We start from the raw sequence: 21,045 nt of genomic DNA, 5'->3' as shown, positions 1-21,045 counted from the left end.
TTTTCTTACTGTTATGCCTTTGAAATATTGCACATGACAGCAAATATTTAGAGAATTTCATGAATGCCAAAGACTTGTAAGCAGCCTTATCCTGGGGATATTTATTGGCACAAAGCTTCGGTGGCATCATGCTTCAATGGTATTGAAGAGGTAAGACAAGTTTGTGCTGGTGGATGTGACTGTGAGCAGACTCTTCCCTCTTCAGAAGGGTGACCTGTCTCCTAGCCTGGCTACCTAAGGACCATGCAATTGATGTGCAAGTCAAACATTTGCATACTTTGCATTAGACTGTTTTGAATGAAGAGAGATGATAATGCCATTTTGCAGCCCTATTATCACATTGCAACTTCAATTTGACAGGTGATACGAGTCCTTGACCCCAGCGTGATCTTGGACAAACTGCTTCATGGAATGGAGAAATTGCATGTTTATGCCTCAGTTTACCCAGCTGTGTATTAGGAAGAGTAGAAATGATAGAAAATCTGCCATCCTTGCTGAAAATAGTTGGAGAACCCCTGATGAAGGTACTAAGCTAGTGTGAAGTATTTAGTATTGTTACACAATCCAAAATTAATATAAGACATTGAAACTTTTCACTAAATAATGAAAGATGCAGGGATTCCTAGGCAGGCTCAGTGACAAAGACACTGCCAAGATCGGCTATGCGATGTCTCAACAGCCATCCGGCATAAGGAGAAACAGGAATAATGTAAGAGAGGTGGGGAGCAGAGGAGGAAAGGAGGAATGGCCGGAGAAGGGAATCAGAAAGGAGAACGAGTGAAGTGAGGCTCTGTTCTGCTGTGTTCTTCTCCGGTATGACCCAAAGTTGAAGTGCAGGGCAATGCAGGTCTAGCTCAAGTGGCCGGCATCAGATTGCTGCAAAGTGGTCAGCACTGCACCTCCCTTTCACCTGGCTGTGATCTCTGTTCAGACGCAGAAAACCTGCAGAGAGAATATATGCTGCATCTGACAACCAGTGCCGCCAGAAAGCCGCCTTCCCTGACAACCTGTGCTGACCTACCAGTCAATCCCCGATACAGAAGGCCAAAGGTACCATCACACGCTACCACCTGCCCACTCACCTCCCTCTCTCTACAGCACTGCAGCGGGGCCCGGGAAATGCTGCTTCGCGGAACCACTTATTTTCCCCCTTTTTTTTCCCTACTGGTGGAGCACAGGGGTGGTAAGCAGGCATTTTGCTCTTCCCACTATGCCTGAGCTGCCAGCGTGTCCCAGGGAAGAGTCTGCCAGTCTCTATGTAGGTCTGCCCTTGTGCTAGTCAAGCAGGAAGAAATCTGGGTCCCTCTGATCTCCAGGCAGCAGGATGTCGGTGATAGCGCCTACAGAAAAGAAGGAAAGACACTGTTGTTAAGACGCACATTTTCACACCTCAGAAGATAAAGCTTCATCTGTTAAAAGTTATGAAATAGTGGTTAATATTCGTCCATAATGAGCTCTGGACTAAAAGATAAATTAGAGAAATCATTCTTTTTACCCATTTGGCTTAGCAACAAAAAAGAAGGGGAAGAGCACACCCACAGTAATAAAGATACAGGCTTTTAAAGTCTGTAATCACTCTGTTTTGCACAGAATGAATGAATCAGAAGCTCAATGAGCTACAGAAAAGAATTTCAGGGGAAGCATGAAAACAGTCCTCCTCCATAGTTGGATAATCTCACTAATGCCTGGAAAAATAAAACCTCCATATTCTAAGATTGAATATTTCCTTTCATATTCCTTCCTATACAAATTCATATGTCTGTTCCCTAGCACATGTTGCCGCTAGACTACCAATTGTTGTTCTTGTGCTAAAGAGGATTCAGAGGCAAAAACGTTAAAAAAAATGAAAAGACAACCAAAATCTTCAATGATTAGGTCACCATTCCCCCTCTGTTAGCTGCAGGGGAGCTGAAAAGCCCACCTTTAAGGGCTGTCACTGCCAGACTAGTAGAGATTACTGTCCTAGAGACCTGCTTGCTGAGCTACTTGGATAGTCAGTCCCTGACCCACATCCATCAAAATGAGCCAGGTTAAAGCTGAAACAGGGTAAAAAGTGCTAGCACGAGCAAATCTGCAGAGGGGACAGCGGTGGGGATTGCCAAGCGTTCCCACTGTGGCATTGCTGCTGTCAGCAGAGGACGTGTGGTCAGTCTCTCCGAGCTGAAATCTGTGGGGACCTGACAATCTTTAAAGGGAAGGTTTCTATTACTGAACCTACACTGTGCTCAGCCCGCTGGTACCTCACAAGCTGGCACCCCGGGGGTGTGAGAGAGGAACGCATACAATTAATTCCTCTTGGTGATATTTTCATAAGACAGTAGTTGCACAGAGCATAAATGTATATTTCTGGGAAAGCTCAGTCATGAAAATATGACTGCTAATAGTTAACCTAGTTGATGAAAACAGAAACGATACTTCTCAGTCTAATTTTAGTGTGGTAAACTAGGGACAGAGCTCCAGCTAATATATAAATGCACTGAGAATGTAATTCTGCATTTCATAGTACTTACTTAAAACAAGAACTAATATCTAGAACAATCTTTTGAGGAACTCATTTTGCAGTTGAAACAGCTGAAGAGCTTCTCTAGGATTTTTTATTTGTTTGTTTACACACCATTTGTCTTGCACTTAATATCGCATTCAGAGCCTAGCTGTGCTAAGGGACATTCAGATGCTCAAGTCCAAGAGGAGCACTTGTAAGGGGACATAGGTCCTTAATCCTGTGTCTCTATAAGCCAAGCACAGCTTTAATTGTATTGCTATAGAAGGAACAGCCAAAAGATATGTTAGGCAAACCTTGTAGGAATATCTTATATCTTTTATTAAACCAGCCAGTAAAAAACAGACAGCCTTTTGGATAGGCATGCCTTCTTCAGGCCTGAAATCAAAACCTTTTCATTGTCTTCAGTAAATGTTACGTCAGGATTGGATAGGTATAGGAAATTGATTCTGCCATAGGTGAGAATGAAAGATGACTGACCAACCACTCATCAGTTTACAGAAAGAACCCCCACAGAAGAGTGCGGGTGGAGAGGTGAGGTGCCTAGAGGTGTGCCTCATCTCTTCTGTAAATGTTTCTCCCAAGAAGACAAGTGTGGTTCCCTTTGTACGTGCATTTAAACTTCATTATATACCTGGCATCTTTGAGGGTGACTTTTCTTTGCAGTTCAGAGCAAAAATGAAATATTACTAACCCTATGGTATAAAGCAAGTGTTAACTTATTTAGTATGTCTGGTGACTTACCGAGGCGAAACACAGGGGTCTATCATACAGGCTTATGAAGTCTGATTTAATTCCAGCATTTGATTCCCATCTTCCTCACCACAAAGACCCTATCCCATGAACTTATGCACAGTTTACCTTCTATCCAAATTAACTGGTCAACCTCTTCTATGATCAGCTGGACGATTGTACTAGACACAGAAAGGATCTCAAATATATGCTGAAAAAGTAAAATTCTCCCAGGCTTCAACCTCACATCAAAGCTTCTCCCTTCCCACAACACGTGCACATGAGGGATTTTCCAGATCTGGTGGTCCAATGCACAGGGGAGCTCCTGTCCTATGGACTAATGTACAGCACCTTGTGCACTGGGTCAGAACAAACTTCAGTCCAGATGAAAGACAGTAAAAGCTACCATCATTTACAGGTGTGCTTAAAGGTAATGTGTACACTAAACATCCTTCATTCAATGTATACTGAAGCAGCAATTAAACATTCCTTTGGTCAGTGGCAGCTGTAGTACTAAGATAATGCCCAACAAAGCAAGAGCAAAACCAAAGCTATGTGAACTGATAGGTTTTGCAGGGGCTTGCTTGCAGAAGCAGGATCTGGTAGTACTGATTTATTTTGCAGCTGGGTATGAGACCGTCAGGAAGTGAGTACAATGCCAGGAGGAAAAGAGAAATCCAGTGGTGTGTGTTGCCTTCAGGCAATGGTTTTTTGGGTAAATAATGTTTTTTGGGGGGAAAGTACTAACTGAAAGGGCATGTCTGAATTCCTGAAAATGGAAGCTGCTTCATCCCTAGTATTACAGTGTTCAGGAGAACAGAACTTTGAATTTTTACATATATAAATATATTTTTAAATATATAAAGACTGTACCAAAGAAATTCTTGATCCACAGTTAGCTACTTGTTCTAAGATAAAACTGTCCTGTGAGTTCCAAGTATCAGCATTGGGTGCTTGAACCAACAAGCAAAACAGAGTTTCCATGGCAAATGGAAAAATTTCACAGGCAAATGAGGATGTATTTGTTCAACCTGTTTTGCTTTAGCAAGTTTGCAAGGAGTGTGCAACAGAGCCACCTCCGTTATTCAAGTCCTTGTACAGCTGGCACGGCAGCATTTTCTTTCAACAGGTTAACTTTGAGACAGGACCAGGGAGATGAAACTATAAAGATTCTGCAATTTTTAGTTAAGAAATTTTGTAAGTTTATGAACAGCCACATGATGAACAAAGTAACCAGACATGAACAAATTTATGTTTAAACAATAAGAAAGAGTACAGTAATAAAAAAGAGTCATATGAAAGCTACCTCCCTTCAACCTTCCAGAAAATAATGTATCCTGAATTACCTCTCACTGTGCTTTCATGAACACCCTCATGTTTATCACCATCATCTTTATCAGAATTACCAGCAGAGCTGAGCCACATAAAACTGTTGTCAAAAAAAAAAATGAAGACATCGGGCCTTGCAAACTGTATAGCACCCCGAGAACAGATATGTTTTCTATCAAATTAAAAAATAACACGGCAAACGCACATGGATGGAAATGCTGACATCGCTGGAGGAAGAACTTGGAAGTTTCCATGTGAACTTTACCTCCTTCCTTTCCAAGCCCAAGGCTGCCTGTTGCCTGCAGCGCTGCAGGGCCCCAGGGCAAGGCAGAGCCCCACATCTGGCGCTGCACGGTGGGGCTAGGGCCAGCTGTGCTGATGTAAGGGCGTGAGTAAGGAATAATCCGCAGCAAGGCAGCAAGTTGTACATTGCCTGATCAGCCAATTAACCTTTGTTTCTGAGGAAGGACTGGCTCTCATCAGGAAAGGCACTCAGGTGGACTCGTGGGGACCGAGAGACTCCTTGGCGTTTGTTTTCTGTAGGAGACAAAAGTAAGGTGCCCAGATTTGAAAAGCATGTCATATTTTAACCAGTGAGAGGAGGAAGGAATGGCTTGAAAGCACCATGTTTATGAAAGCAGAGAACCTTGTACACAGAAATACAGCCTTGTATAATTAATATTGATATGGCCAGACCCTTATGAAAAGGCATGAAAAGAACTTGGGAAATTATCAGCTCTCTCTACACCTTTGGTTCAGAAACCGTTCAAACACAGACTAATTTGCCCAATGTTAACACGCGACTGCACTCTGCGGAGTTGCTGCTGCACTCTCCCTTGTCCTCTGGACCTTTTCCTCTCCTTTTAGATTCTCCCGGCTCAGTGGAAGATCATCAGCCTACATTTGGGTAACGAACGCTAAAGAGAAGTCATGAGGATGGAGTATATAAACAAAGGAGATGTTAAAAGAAATTTTAAAAGTATCTTTAAAAGATAAAGGTTAAAAAAGCATTTTAAATAGCTGAAAGAAAAATATATATTTTAGAAAATAATCAAAACCTTTTGATAAAAACTCTGATTCCCTTCCTGATGGTGAGCAGTACCTTATTTAGTGAGACCAGTCAGACTCCTCACAGATTATGAGATTTCTTTAAGTTTATTGTAACTCGAGCAATAGGAACAAGCAAATGGCTTGAGTCTTATTAAAAGTGGTGATGACAATATAAACTTTATTCCTCTAGTTTCAAAAGCATTTTCAAGGAGATTTAAAAGAATTTATTCAACCTCAGAAGAACAACTTGAAAGTTTACAGCTGAGTGACAAGACAACTCTCGGGCAGTTTTTACTCCAAAGGCTGCAATATCGATTTGGAACTTCCTTGAATTATTTGAGGGCTAATTCCAGAATTAGTCTGGTTTCATGCAGTGTAATTGAGCATTGGGTCAGAGGATTTCTTCACGTTACCTCAACTGACTGTTTAATAAATATGAGCATATTCCCTTTTTCTCTCACTGACAATATTATCGACTAACTTGGAATTATTAACAGGTTTCTCCAGCATTAAAATTGAGCAGTAACATTGCTAGCATTTTTTCAAAAAGCACAAAAAAACCCAAACCTTCTCATAGGAAGTAATTTAATACCGGTGTGTAAAAAGCTGCTCCTCAAAAGGTACTGTGGTTGTAGATATATATATCGTTTAATGAGTTCCTATACAGATGTATTTGAGCTGCTGTTCTATCAGAAAGTACCACCTCTGATGACAGGTGTCTCTTTAAATTTGGCCCTATTTCAGTTACTTCTAACTAAAAATGAGGGGATCTGGCATTACACGACCACATCATTTGTAATTTAATCACAAAAAATCTCTGTATCCTGTTGCACAGGGCTGGTATTCAAATCTCCGCCTGCTGCAAAACATGTTGTTGTTTACCAGAAACATATAAATCGTACAGAAACACAATGAAAATTGTTGTAAATATGTAAGCAAGAAAAATAAATCTCTGACATGGTTTTTATATTATGGCATATTGGATTTCAGCTAAAAAAGCACAAATTCCTAAAAATATCCATGAATTTTCATACACGCATGTCCCAAAATTTCAATTGTTCTTTAACAAACTAGCAGAAAAACAAGTTCATCAATTAGATGTACCCAGTAAAGAAAAACAGTTTTTAAAACATTTTATATTATTGTGGAAATGTGCAGAGAAACATCACAGTTACTTTTTAATCATTTAAATATGTAATATTTTTCTTTGCAGATTTTAAGCCTCAATCTACACAGAAACATCTATGTTACGTGTATGACCAGTTTCATAGGCTATGCAGGTATCAGTCAGACTTCACTATACGAAAAACCAATTTAACTAAGTCATTTTATGTTAGTCTGGTTAAACCACGCATATCCTGTCTGTATATCCACACATTTTAAGATGTAAAAGTTATTTATGATATGGTATCCAATTATTATGACAACTGAGAATGGTATTACATTGACATTTGGGATAAACATAGTTTATTTGTTTATTATATATAAGCCAAGCCATGAAAATACACTTTTTAAAGTTATTGTAGGAATTTAAGTAATTTTAAGGTCATGCATATGCTGTCAACATTACTTTTACAGTGTAATTTTTAAGATAAAAGATTTTGTTAAAAATCTTAGTTAACGTAAGAACTTTGGAATAGAAAATCTCTTCTTCAGAGGATTGCAGAAGACAGTGCTCTCTGTTACTGCCTCTAGGCCTGACCACAGAAGAAATATGAAATATTGAGTGAACAGAGCTTCTCAGAAACTACAGACTGAATTTTTCACATCCTATATAATCTTCTAAGAACAATCCTAAAATAATGGGAGACCAGACCGCTGGTAAAACAGCCAGTAGACAACCACATCTAACCTTATCCCATCCTTCAATAAGACCCATAGAATGACCCACAAAAGGTATACAGTCTTCTTATATATTTATTGCAATCTACTTGACAATGCTGGATGTAAATAGGCTTAGCAAGGATAGTCATTTTACTTTTTTAAAAATTTTTCTTGCACTTCTAAAATAATTTCGCAGCTTTTTTAAAAAGACTTAAATTCTTCTGTCACTCTCAACAGATCAGCATCCCACCATTATTGAGAGTAGGACAGTTGGTCAGTACTGTGATAATAGCAACATTTTTTGGATGGCAAAATTGCTGTAAATGCTGTACAACTGAGGTAAATGAATAAAAAGCATCTCCTCTACGGGTATGTTTCTCTGAAAAGTTAAAAGAAACTTGTGCTACAGACGTAGAGAAATTCGTATCTCACTGTGGATCAGGCTGAGGGCTATAACTTTCTCATCCTTTTTAAATGATTCAGTTCATCTCTGAGACTATGTCTGTTATCAGATCAGTGATTTCTTCCCAGCCCCTAGTTCCAGGTAAGTGCTACAGCCAGATCCCAGCTCTGTTGTGAGGTGAGGTGCAGGAAAACATCGTTTTTCCTCTTCGCTGCTTTCGCGGACACCGAGGTTTGGGGGCTGGAAGGGATCCCAGGGAACCAAGACCCCGAGATCCCATGAGACACTCGGTGAACTGCGGGTGTCCTCTGAGCTGTCGTCACCTCTGCTGGCAGACAGTACATCCATCGGTCCCAGCTGTGCCCTGGCCTAGAGCTCATCTGGCTCAGTTTCAGGTTGTTGCTGTTTTTGAAAAACCCTTCTTAGACAAAGCAGCCCATGCTGATCCTCCCAGACTTTTTGGGGAAGGCATCAGCCAGTTTTGTCCAAGCTCAGTAGAGGGCAAAAAGCTTCCAAGATTATGAGGATCTCAACAGCTCTGCGCATTGTCTGACGAGACGTACCTGAGCAGAGCAAAATACTGGTTTTGTACAAGTTTTCATCTTTCCCAGATCCAGTTCCAGATCTTAGAATCAAACAGATACAATTCTCTAACCTTACTGTCTCTGTGGCACAGGACTTACCATTTGACAACACAACATTGATCCACAGACTGTTTTGTCACCCTGAGTCTGACAGCAAATGTTTCAGAAAAAGGTGAAAGAAAACCCAGAATGAACAGGGGGCGAATAATCTAGCCATGGGGAAAATATCTATCTAACCTCCACTAACTGGTAGTTCTCTTATGCCATAACACACCATGGGCATACCCTGTACATTTCTTATCCTGTCTAATTAACGATGAATGTTCTTATTATCTGTATAAAAGTCTAATCTTTTTTCAAATCCTGCTAAGCCCTTTGCCTCAGTTATCTTCTAGCAATAAGTCCTAATACATAATTACACGTTGCATAAAGAGTATTTCCTTTAAACCATGTTTAAATGAGTTGTTTCCCAATTTCACAGGCCATCCCCTTTCTCTCATATTATGAGACCCATAAAAGGAATCTCCCAATTTACATTCTCTCTCTATTTAAATTTCCAATATTTTATCTCTGTCTTTTAGTCCCTCTTACTTGTCTCCTTCCCAGCATGAACTATCTCACGCTCTCACGATGCAGAGGTTTCTGCATAATCCTCGTGATTTTAGCCCATTGCCACGAAACTTCAGCTCAGGCTTTGGGCTGGTTTGTTTTGTTGTTCTTAGATGTGACTACCATCATTTGGCATGCTCTCAGTTTGTATAACCATATTCTTCTCCATCTTCTTGTCTATCTTATCACTGTTTGATTTCTATTACTGATGTTACATTACAAGCAGAGATTTTCATTACAGTTCAGATGGTGAAAAAAATGTTTTTCCTGCGTGCTGACAGTCACTTTTGATTAGAGCAATCCCTAGAAGCTCTGTTTAATCCAAAATAGGTAACGTTATTTGTCATACATAGCTACAATTATAAAAATTTTGTGACAGGCTTTAATAAAAGCACTTTGGATCTCAGGACTGCGTGCTTTTCTATTAAGGATGGTTTGGAATTTTTCAACAAAACATTTTTATTTTGGAATTCAGCTTTTATTTCAAATGTTCTGCCTTTCTAGAGAAACATTCAGTGGCAACCTTTCTACGCGTGTTAAGATCACACGAAATTGTGACAAAAATAAGTGTGTGTGTGTGCGAACGAAGGAGGGAGGGAGGGAGGAAGATTGAGAGTGCTGTAGAGTCGGGGCTCTTCCCCAGGATGGGGGGTGCCAAGGCTCAAGACTACTCTGAGTGCTGAAGTCCACTGATGTGTGCTTGGATCTCCTGACTGCCAGGAGCTCCTGGCATTTCAACAAAAAGTTGAAAGGATCCAAACTGCTCAAACATAAATTTTTCATGCAAAATGCAATTCTTGTTTTCTGTCAGTCCCATCCCTTAGAATCTGCTGTTGTGCTGAGACTTTCACAAATAGACATTTTCTTTGCAAAGGCAGGGCTTATTTGCCCCTGTTATTTTACATTCATCACAGCATTTTATAATTCTAATTTTGGTTACTGCTCCAATTAATTTATTAGTTACTGAAGAACTGGTTTCTCTTGTTTTGATCTCATGAACATCCCTTATGTTATTTTTGAAAGGGAGATGCAGCACTTACTGCCATCACGTTGTTTGGTACAGAAACTGATTTTAGTACATTGCTTCATGTTTCTACCCTTCTTTTCTCATATACCTCAGAACTGCTACCCCAAACCTAGTCACAGAATTGTGTTAAACTTTATTTATGAATGTTAACCATTATTTGTAAAAAGTACACAAACTTCTCCCAGCTACCTTCTTGGTTTTCTATTAGAGACGCATTTCGATGGACATTTTAATTTTTACATGCTTCAGGGACCAAAGTGACAAATGATTTTTTGATTGTTTTTGCTTTGTAGCTGGCTAAATAAGAACTAAGGGAAAACTGGCAAGGTATGTGAGTTCTTGGCCATACGGTTAAAGGGGTCTACGTGGAGAAATAGGCTGCTGTACAGCTGGCAGCAGGGTTGACATGATTCAATGAGTCTCTGGTGCTGAGACAGGGCTCAGCAGCAGGGATGGCAAAAGTCTGCCCCAGACATACGATGCTTTTCAAGTAGGAAGTGCCCTGAGAGGAAAGGGTGGGAGGAGGGCAAGCAGCTGCTGAGAGTTAAGGAATTACAGATCAACAAGCATGTATGGTTCATGCCACCGGTTGTCTGGAGGTGGTCAGATGTTGATGAAGGTGGGTCTATTATAACTTTAATTTGCTTTTGCTAACAGCCATGTAAACAGTATGCGTAGTCGTGACACAAATGCACTTGAAGAGGGAGTTGTACTGCTCTGAAAAGCTGAGATGCCCCATGCCTTTTCAGATACCTAGGCAGTACTTTATGAATACAAAGACACGGACCTGTTGGAGCGGGTCCAGAGAAGGGTCACAAAAATGATCCGGGGGATGGAACACCTCTCCTATGAAGAAAGGCTGAGAGATTGGGGTTGTTCAGCCTGGAGAAGAGAAGGCTTTGGGGAGACCTTATTGCAGCCTATCAGTACTTAAAGGGGGCTTATAAAAATATGACAGCAAACTTTTTAGCAGGGCCTGTTGCAACAGGACAAGGGGGAATGGCTTTAAACTAAAGGGGGGTAGATTTAGACTAGATGTAAGGAAGAAATTTTTTACGCTGAGGGTGGTGAAATGCTGGCAGAGGTTGCCCAGAGAGGTGGTGGATGCCCCATCCCTGGAAACATTCAAGGTGAGGTTGGACGGGGCTCTGAGCAACCTGACCTAGTTGAAGCTGTCCCTGCCCACGGCAGGGGGGTTGGACTAGATGACCTTTAGAGGTCCCTTCCAACCCAACCTATTCTATGATTCTAAGATTCTACATCTAGTGTATGGACTGGGTAGACTCCCCAAGCCCCCAAACACCCTCAGTCTACACACTTAGGAATATTGAAGAAATTTTTCTAACAGTTTTTGAAGTTTTGCATGATAAAGCATGAGGACAGAAGCTGGTATTTATGACCCTACAAGGTGAGAGGCACCTCCCTCTTTCCAAGGGTACTGTCACTTGCTGTGAGGCCTACATGAGTGTGGGCCCAGCAGGTTTCACCTGCACATGGCACGTGTTTGGCATTGCATCGGTCAGGTTTTTAACACTTGTGTAATGATATCTGGTACATTGCTACTGTTCAGCTCTGACGTGTCAGGACAGTGTGAAAGAGGCTTTGAGGAAAACTGTTTAGGTGAGGAATGTTATGTCCCCTCCACATTGTGTCAGGCTTTTGCCCCACAGCACTATTCTCTAGCTCTCAATAAACCTCTGCCCTCAACCACCCCAGTTTTTGGCCAAGCATGTCTTTGTTGTCACGATAGTGGTGGCTGTTCACTCATCTCTACAGACACACACATACACATGCACACAAGCTGAAGTTGAATTTTGTCTTTCTAGAAGGGAACTGATGAAGACTTCATTTTCACTGATGCTTGGCTTGCTGACCTTACCCTTGAAGGTGAGAGTATTAAAATGAAGACAGTAGAAGATAAGCTTCTGGATGTTGTATATATATTATATATATAAGCAGCACAAAACTTGGCTACCTGGACTTCAGAAGCCTAATCAGCCAAGTTTGGAGCTGCAACCCATAATGTAATTTGACAGGAACATACTGTCCTCTAACTTCTAACCTTTTCAGGTGCAACCATACCTAATCCCCCTGTGAACAGTAACCGGTATGTTGCAAATGGACTCAAATTCTGGATGCTAACCACTTCTGCACCAGCTGGGTGTACTCAGTTTCTACATCTGCAGTGCTAGTGGGCCTTCTCAGATTCAGACCTTCTGTCTGTGCTTTCCTTGGCTTTCCAGGCACAGGAGCGCATGTGGCTGAGTTTGCCAGAGCAGAACCTGCAGTTCTCCTTGCCCCAGTTCCTTATGCATGAATCTTTCATGCCAGGGGTGTACAAGTCTCAGCTTTAATCCCTGATTAAACCTGGCAAAGTGACAGAGAAGAAAGAAACCTAAACTTAACTGGAACTTACTGACTACTAAAAATCTTCATATATATATATATATAAAAAAAAAATCTTAAAATTCTAAAAATTCTTTTGATATAAAGCACCAAAGAATTACTGAAATTCTCTTAGTCTGGCTTTTGCTCTTTCTCTAAGTAAGGACCTCAGAGCTTTGAGGATGAGTCCTTTCTGTCCACTCTCCGCAGCCACTTCTGGAAGGTGTGATATTACTCTATTTGCTCAGGTATTTTCTGTGCACAGTCAGGGACCATATGCTCTGGCCAGCAATGAGCACTGGTTTGCTACAGTCTTAAGCACGGGAAATATAACAGGTGCAACCAAGTTTTTGAGAGCAAAAGCTGGGGAATGCTGTGACATGAACAAATAAAAGCATCCCATTTGTCTTGTTGAAATGATCAAGTGAAAAAAAAAAAAAGCCAAAGCCTTAGAACAAAGGAAAACTATTGCTTATTTCCAAGTAAGGTAATTAAAAACAACAATGAGGTAATGGAAAAGAAAGGATAGACGTAGGCATTGATTACAAAAATGGCATGGAAAAAAAAATCTATCATTACTTTTTCAGACACCCAAGATGTGGGAATCTGAGGTTCAATTTCCTCCTCTATCTGAAAATATTTGAACCCTTTCCTCTCACTAGAGAGGAAATGCGTAAATACTCATTGGTACAGAAAGAATAAACTCCTGGGTGTTTTAGAAGTAGTTTATGCATGTTTTCAAATACCAGGTTCAGTGCATGTTTCAGGATCCCATACAGATAGGAAAGCTTCAGCTAGAGAGACTGAGAACACACAACTTATTTCAGAGCATTCCGATACACTGCCTGTGGGGCTGGAGGTCCGGGTGCAAATCCACTTAAACAGAGAAAAGAGCGAGACCTAGGCCTTCTGGGCTGTTAGCAAAAGCTCTTACTCCTGGAGAAGGGGTGAAAATCAAACAAATGGAATTTCTTTTCCTTTTTGCAAATAAATAATTCATTCAAAAAATCAGAACTCTCTTTTCATGCTCAGCTATAGTGTCTTTCTTTCTTTCTTTTTTTTAATTTTTAACTGTTTGTCTCTCTCTACTTGTTTGGGTTAGGAAGCTTTTTTTCCATATGAAATTTTTCCGTAAGTTATTCAGAAATGAAGATGAAATGAGTTGTCATGCCAAGCTGGATGTTGGCTAGCTGTGCAACTCTTTCCTTTAAATACAGGTAATTTCTGGGAATACCAGACTTCTACCATTTCAAACCAGCTACATGGCTTCTCCTGGAATAAAACAAAGTCTGCTGTCTTAAGTATTATCATTCATCTCTAAACATGCACGGTACTTTTGTAAAAAAAAGCAATACGTCTCTGCCACATCATAAAGGACCCTATAAAGTGCAATGATAATATCAGGGCTGCCAGAAAGTCCCAAGCAAGTGAAGTTTCACCATTTACAGGTTCTGGGTGATGATTACTAGCGTGGATATTCTCAGGCATGTCTGCTAGTTGTTGTTTGAAGCCTGGGCACTTTTACTCATTCATTGACCAAACACAGCCTGAGTCATTAACCTTTATATTTACACACATACACACACATGTACCTACACACACACGTACGTACACACACGCATACCCTGAACAGCTGGGCTTCTAAAAACTTTTAAGCTATAAACATTAATAATTAATTTGCTCTGGCAGCTACGCGCACTATTTCCTTCTAAGTAAGTCTTTCATAACATCTCCTAAATACCTCCTCCTCGCCTTTCTCATCAATGGGAATTGTTCTGTGGGCACACCCACCTGCCAGCACACACGCACGCTCACACACGCATACGCAAACACATGCAGAGTAAACTGAAAACGGCAAATATGCCATTCAAGAAGGCTGTCATGGAAATAAATTTCCAGGGCACCGAGCAAGTCATTGTATACTAAAAAAACAAAGGGTTGCGCTTTTACGTCGGCTGCGATGTCCCAGCTCTCTTTGCTCACCGAGACAAACAAACACACACAAAAAATGAGTAAGTCAGAGAAGAAAGTGAAATAATTTCTGAAATATTTGTCAATTCAACTCTTTTGTTAGAGAAAATAATCAAAATAATTATTTTAAAACGTGGAAATACTTTTCTTGGGGAAAAAAAAATGAACAGGCACCTGACCAGCTCTGATGAATGTCAGCTAAGGGTTTAGATCAAACATTAAACCTTCAGGTGCCTAGTTTTGCCGAAGATGGTAATGCATATTCAACACAGATTAGGAACCGCGGATTTAAAGGTATGTGGGTGCTTAACTCTCATGTTGTCAGGGACTCATATACTTTAAAAAATTGTTTTCAATTGAAATTAGAAGTCCAAAAATAACTTAAAAATGCCATATCTCACTCTGAAGGGCATCTCCCTGCTAATTTTAGCATAATTTCTTGAATGACTCCAGGGTAATCGGTCTTCCTGCCAATAGGAGCCATATAGCATATATGCATGATCAAGAATCATAAAGTACACACCACATACATGGGACATCCAAGGAGAAGAGGAACACGAGGGCTGGTCCCAAGAGGAAGGAGGTTGTCTTGACCAAGGGTCTCATTGCTTCGCCGTGGGATGTAAAAAAGGCCAGTGCTGGAGTCTGCAGCTTCCTCCCCACTCCAGGGTCTGGATTGCCCTCTGGCCTCAGCTCCTGCATAACCTCAAGCATTTAGCATTGTTCTCACCTGGACGTCTTCCTCAAACTGCTTATAAGCCATGTGCAGTTGGCCACCTGTGTTCAGAAGCTGAGAGAGAGAGAGAGAGAGAAAGTAAGTCTCCTTTAGTAGGCAGCTCATCCTAACTGTCTCCATTTAGTGTCTGGAGAGACTGGCCTTACGAGGTGGTGGTTAGCCTACATGAACAATTTTCTGTATTTTATTAGCTTGAATTCCTCATTCTTTTTTAACTGGTAAATGTATTAAAAGGAAGAAGATGACAGTTGCACAGAGGAAAGCTACACTGTGTTTTAGCCTTTGTCATTGATGTTGTAGGTTTATACTTGAGCATTAATAATTGCTGTTGTTTATTGTTTCTTTGCAAAATAAAGAAGACAACCCTTTCCAGTCTCACAGGGCTGCAGTGGCATCCAATGAATTCTTGTGTTGTATTTTCAGCTGCAGGTTAAAATGCTGTGTATAATGGACAAAGATAGCACTTTCAAACATTTTTCTGGAATTGTGACTGTTCTTATGGACCATTGTTCAAAGAGCACCCTAGGGCTACGGTGGTGAATGAACAGACCCGGAAGGTGTAGATGTGGATGGAAGGAAACCGTCAGCTTTTCTTCTGCCAAAAGCAATGCTTCTTTTCTTCTTCTGTTTTACACATCCAGGTGTTATTGCTTATATCTTTCTTTAATGGGTCACAATGGATACGCTGTTGTAGATTCCAGTTTCTCCTACCAGGCTGTATTTTCTCTGGTTATCATTCTCACAGTTAGCTGATAGATGGAAGGAAACATAATTTCTTCTTACCCTCTCTAACATCTAGTCTGTGCATCACCATGGATTCACACCATACACCTACTCTCTTTTTCACTTTTTATGTAAGGTAACTAGTTAAGTCTACTCTAAGAGTTAGCCCAAGGGATCAGAGAGAACAGTGCTTATTTCTAAATAGGATTGAGGAATTTGACAGCCATTAAGAACATCTGCAGCTATGCTTCTGTCCCCTTCCTGACACACAAATTTGCACTGCCTGTGATTGCCTGGAGGGACAGGAAAGCCTCCGTGGAACACACCCAGTTCACATCTGGTCAGATAAGTTTCAGTGCTTTCACTATGTTGGCCGTGGCAAGACACATGAAGACTGATAGGCAATTTCAGTAATTGCATGTTTCTGTGGAACTATTAGCCAGCAAGTAGGATTCCTGTTGTTACAAATATAACAGGGGGAAGAAGTGTGCTGTCAAAATGAATTAAACACAACTCTGGTTTAATTAACAAAGTGGGACTGCACTGCAACTATCCAAGTCGTTTTACTGAATACGCACTTTAAGTTGCACTATCTAAAATAGGAAAAGGCCCCTTCACTTGTGCAAATGAACATTCAGGTCCCAGCTGGAAAGAGCAGAAGCACGCTACCTCTGCCAGACTGCTCAGAGACCATATTTTATTCATCCTCACCTCCAGCCTACAACAAGGGCAAAAAAGATGCCTTGAGCAGGGAGCTTACTGCCATTGGCCATGCTTAGTCCTAAAGCCTTGACTGCAGAGGCACAGATCCTCTATAGGGACCCCCTTTGGTAGGGAGCCCCTCAGGGAGGGCACAGGCATTAGTGGCTGTTGGGAAAAAATCTAGTCCTGGCATGGAAAAACTGGATTAGGTATGTACCTGTGCAACCCTACATTTGCCTATACCTTGCCCAAAACTGTCTTCTGTTTCTTACTTTACCAAGTGCCTAACTGAAGCTTTGAATTTTGTTCTTCATCAGGAATAAAATGGTATCAAAGACAGAGTGCATACATCAATTGTTTATATAGGATCTCCCCTAAGACTTGAATTGAGTGTATGGGAGTTGTGGGGATATAAATTTTCCGCTAATAATTTACTCTGACATGCTCTGATTTTATAACACGGACAGTGGTTTGTACTGCACTCTAGCAGGTAGTATGTAACTCAAGGATAGTAAGCATGCATTTTGCTCCCCTTTTGCATCCGTCAGCCTGCTTTGCTATCATTACTCAGAAAGCTGAATAGCAAAATGTATAAGATATATAAAAAGCAGAAAAAGTGAGAACTTTCATTGACAGAATGATAGGGAGCTCAGGCTGACAAGGAAAAGGGTCTGATTAAATGAAACATTGGTCATGTGAGCAATTCAGATTAAAATAAAATCAGCCCTTCCTTCTTTAGTTCACTACTTCATGGAGAGCAATTAAGGAGGCACAGTGTGCAAACATTCCTGAGCATCATCCATCACCTGGCTAATCTGCCTGCCAACCTGCCCAGCTGTACCTTTCCACTAGCTGTTTCCTCTTTCTCTTCCTACCTGCCCTCTCTACCCTCATTAGATCCCTTGTTTAGGGGAGTGGAGAGAGTGGAAGGAAAGAAGGAAGGAAGGAAGGAAGAAAACAATTTAATAAGATAAGAAAATCAAGGAATAGTGCCACATTTCCCTAACAGAGTGCAGATATGTTGATTTACAGGTATGGCTGATGATGACTTTTCACAGCTGTTGGGTTCTTATCACCATCATCACAAAGGTTAATCCTAATGTTTCCATTTGGAGCAATGTCTTCCTGATTTTCTATTTTAGAACTTCCTGATCCATTCTAGGACTCATTTTTCAGGACAGGAAATTTTTTAGATCTCTAATGGATCAGGAAAGAATACCATCAGCAGCATTAGAAACCAACTATGTGGCTATTAGATGCGACTTTTCCTGAAGTAGCTGACATTGGCTGCTGCCTGGAAAAGAATGATCCATTTCAGTCTGACAACTTCTTAAATCTTTCTGTTTTCCCCGTGGCATAGTATCTTCACCATTTGTTTTCCTCACCCTATCCCCAACCAGGTTATCTGAGACAACAAATAGGAAATGGTTAATATTCAACTACAAATTCAAAAATACTCTCGCACTTGAAGCATGTTGGGTATGATAAGGGGTCTGAAAGGAACCAGAGGAGGCTCAGACACACAAATGGTTATGTCAGTATACTCCCACACCTCAGAGAAGCATCTAGTTATGTAGAATATCCCTTTATAGACACGCTCACTTCCATTCCACTGACATCTGATAACATCCTACATTTTAGCATAGGAAATAACACAAGTGAGTGTTACAAACAATAGGAGAAAGAGAAGGATGACAAGCATAATATTTCTAAGCACATGACTTAATGTAGATAAACCATAGGAATCCAAATCAAGTGAAGTTTAATTTCTTATTGACTAATTAATAACAGCAATCCCCACTGCCATTATAAGCTAGTGGCTTCCCCCAGGGTTGTGGTAGAAGGTCCTGAGATAAAGGCTCAGGGAGGAGCAGGTAGCAGGCAGCTTCATGAGCTATACTGGGCTCATGTTCCTTGTGCTGTTCAAAATGGGAGAGGAAAAAACAAGAACACCAAAGATGACTCTTACCAGCACAGCAGGGCACTGATAACACAGGGGTTTTAACATTGGATTTGCTTTGGTTTATCTCTCCTATGGCTCTGCCAATCAACCAGGACTTCCTGCATGCCAGAAACAACTTCCTTGTGTTCCAGGTGGAGTCCCTGAGCCTTGTTTGCCACAGTGCACGTGTGCTGCTCCGCTGGCAGCTTCCTGCAAGGCCCACGGCTATCAGGGGACCCTTCACCCCAGGTCCTACTATTAATAAGGCAAAAAGGAGGCAGTATGCAATACTATTTCTCATCTGCCCTTCTGAACTCCGAACTGGCATTCACTCTTCCTTGTTCTGCAGAACATCACTCAGGCCTGGTTAATCCCTTCTTACTTTATCCAAATATCTGGCTATCTGGTTTCCTGTCACCCTTTTGTTAGCCCAAAGATTCTTCTAGCCTATATAGAAATGGGACTGGATGATTGATTTAGGATTAAGCAGGTCTAATTGTAAATACTTTTTGTCAGGTATTTCAGGAGATTTTTGGTGCCTGATAGTCTGCAAAATCTCAGCAATGATTCATCTTGAAATATTGAAGTATCTTGTTTCCAAAGAAATGCATCAAAAGAGCAAAACAAAACAAAAATCTCATATTGATTATCATCACACAATAAGTGTAAAAAGATATATAAAACTTGAATATTTGTGCTTAATGGTTGAAGTAGATAAAACTCTTAATTCATGCTCCTGCTAATCACTCAGGTTGTGAGGAACAAAGTTAGATGTGATCACACAGCTGAACCTCAGGCAAACGCCTTGTGATGATTCATTGATGCTTATCCAACTGGAAGATAACAAAGTAGTGAAGGGGAAATGCCAGACACCGATTGGGAAGCTTTCATTTCATTTTTTAATAATTATAATTCTATGTCAAAGATTTGCTTTTAAAATATGTGTTATCATGTGCAAAGGTTTTGCACATTATCTCCTAAAGAGAGGAAACAGAATTGATTTAAACCGCAGCCCTTCGTTACACTTTGGTGGAATAAAAAAATCCAGTCCATTTTTTTTCCACTTTGTTCCATTCCAAAAGTATAATTTAAGGAGAGAAATTAAAAAATCACATAGATCAAATGGGATAAGTTTACTGTCCCAAATTACTTAGATTACTTTTGTTCGATCTTTTCAATACTATAGGACTTTTGGGAGGCTTCTTCTTGGGTCATATACTACCAAATGAAAAAAAAAAAAGGTCCTCTACATATAACTAAGGAGGTAGGTTTGCCATCAACCTTTATCTTTTTGGATACAGTAGGAAGCATCCAGCTGCAGTACAGCATAGTAGGTTCAGAGGAGGCAGCCTACAAGTCATGTCCGTATTACTGACCCATAGATGCTTCCAAGTTCCCAGGTCCAGATACCAACTTTTATATTGGGGTGGGTGAGATGCAAAAAACCATCTCTATACCCGAATTCCTCAGAAGAGAAAGAGAGCGTGGAAACTAGACCAGGGATCCTGTAGTTATTGCACCAATCTACGGTGCCACATCTCAGCTACAAGGCCAGGACACCAATGTGAAAATCTTAGCTTGTTTCTCCTCACCCTCGGAAGGCTGAGAAGAGAGTGTGAGGTAATGTCTACATTGACACTGTGGCTTGAAACAGTTGTGCAGTTTTGAAGAGACTCCCCTGTTTGCCTCTGTTCCAGCCTCTTGGTTCAGGCGGCAGAGTGATTTTGGTGTGCACAAGTTAAATTCCCCTTGGAGGAAACTAAAATGAAATCGCCACTTCAGAAGTGCTCCGATGCTCCATGGAGACAGTGGGTTTTGAGCCAGGGTGTGGGCCACATTGGCACGAGGTGTTACGTAAAATATCTATGCTGTGAGGAGGCTCTTGACTCTTCCACAGGTCCCATGACACCATAAAGTGTCTCTCCTGCCATGCTAAGGAACAAGTGCCATCTTTGCCTTTCTGTTTATCTACAACTGCTATGCCTCAGCTGTTTTTGCAAATGGCCCTTCATCTTCTACAGAGGCGTCTCTGGGTTTGCTACCCTTCCCCTTGGTTACCAGGCCAGCCTTGTCACTGTTTCCTTTTCCAATTTGCAATCTTTGTCTTGTCTGTCAAAGTATCAGACACCTGCTCATTCTCCTAGAAGATTCATAGAGACTTGAGGAAATGACATCTTTCATAAAACTGTGAGATGAACAGGCTGAAAGCTACTTAGAATCATAGAATCATAGAATCATTGAGGTTGGAAAAGACCTCTAAGATCATCGAGTCCAACCGTCAACCCAACACCACCATGACCACTAAACCATGTCCCTAAGCGCCTCATCTACACGTCTTTTAAATACCTCCAGGGATGGGGACTCCACCACTTCCCTGGGCAGCCTCTTCCAATGTTTAATCACTCTTTCAGTAATGAAATTTTTCCTCACGTCCACTCTAAACCTCCCCTGGTGCAACTTGAGGCCATTTCCTCTCGTCCTATCGCTTGTTACTTGGGAGGAGAGACCGACACCCACCTCGCTACAAC

The sequence above is a fragment of the Aptenodytes patagonicus genome, chromosome 1 (assembly GCF_965638725.1).
Source record: "Aptenodytes patagonicus chromosome 1, bAptPat1.pri.cur, whole genome shotgun sequence".
Taxonomy (NCBI): domain Eukaryota; kingdom Metazoa; phylum Chordata; class Aves; order Sphenisciformes; family Spheniscidae; genus Aptenodytes; species Aptenodytes patagonicus.
Note: the sequence above shows the minus strand (reverse complement) of the source record.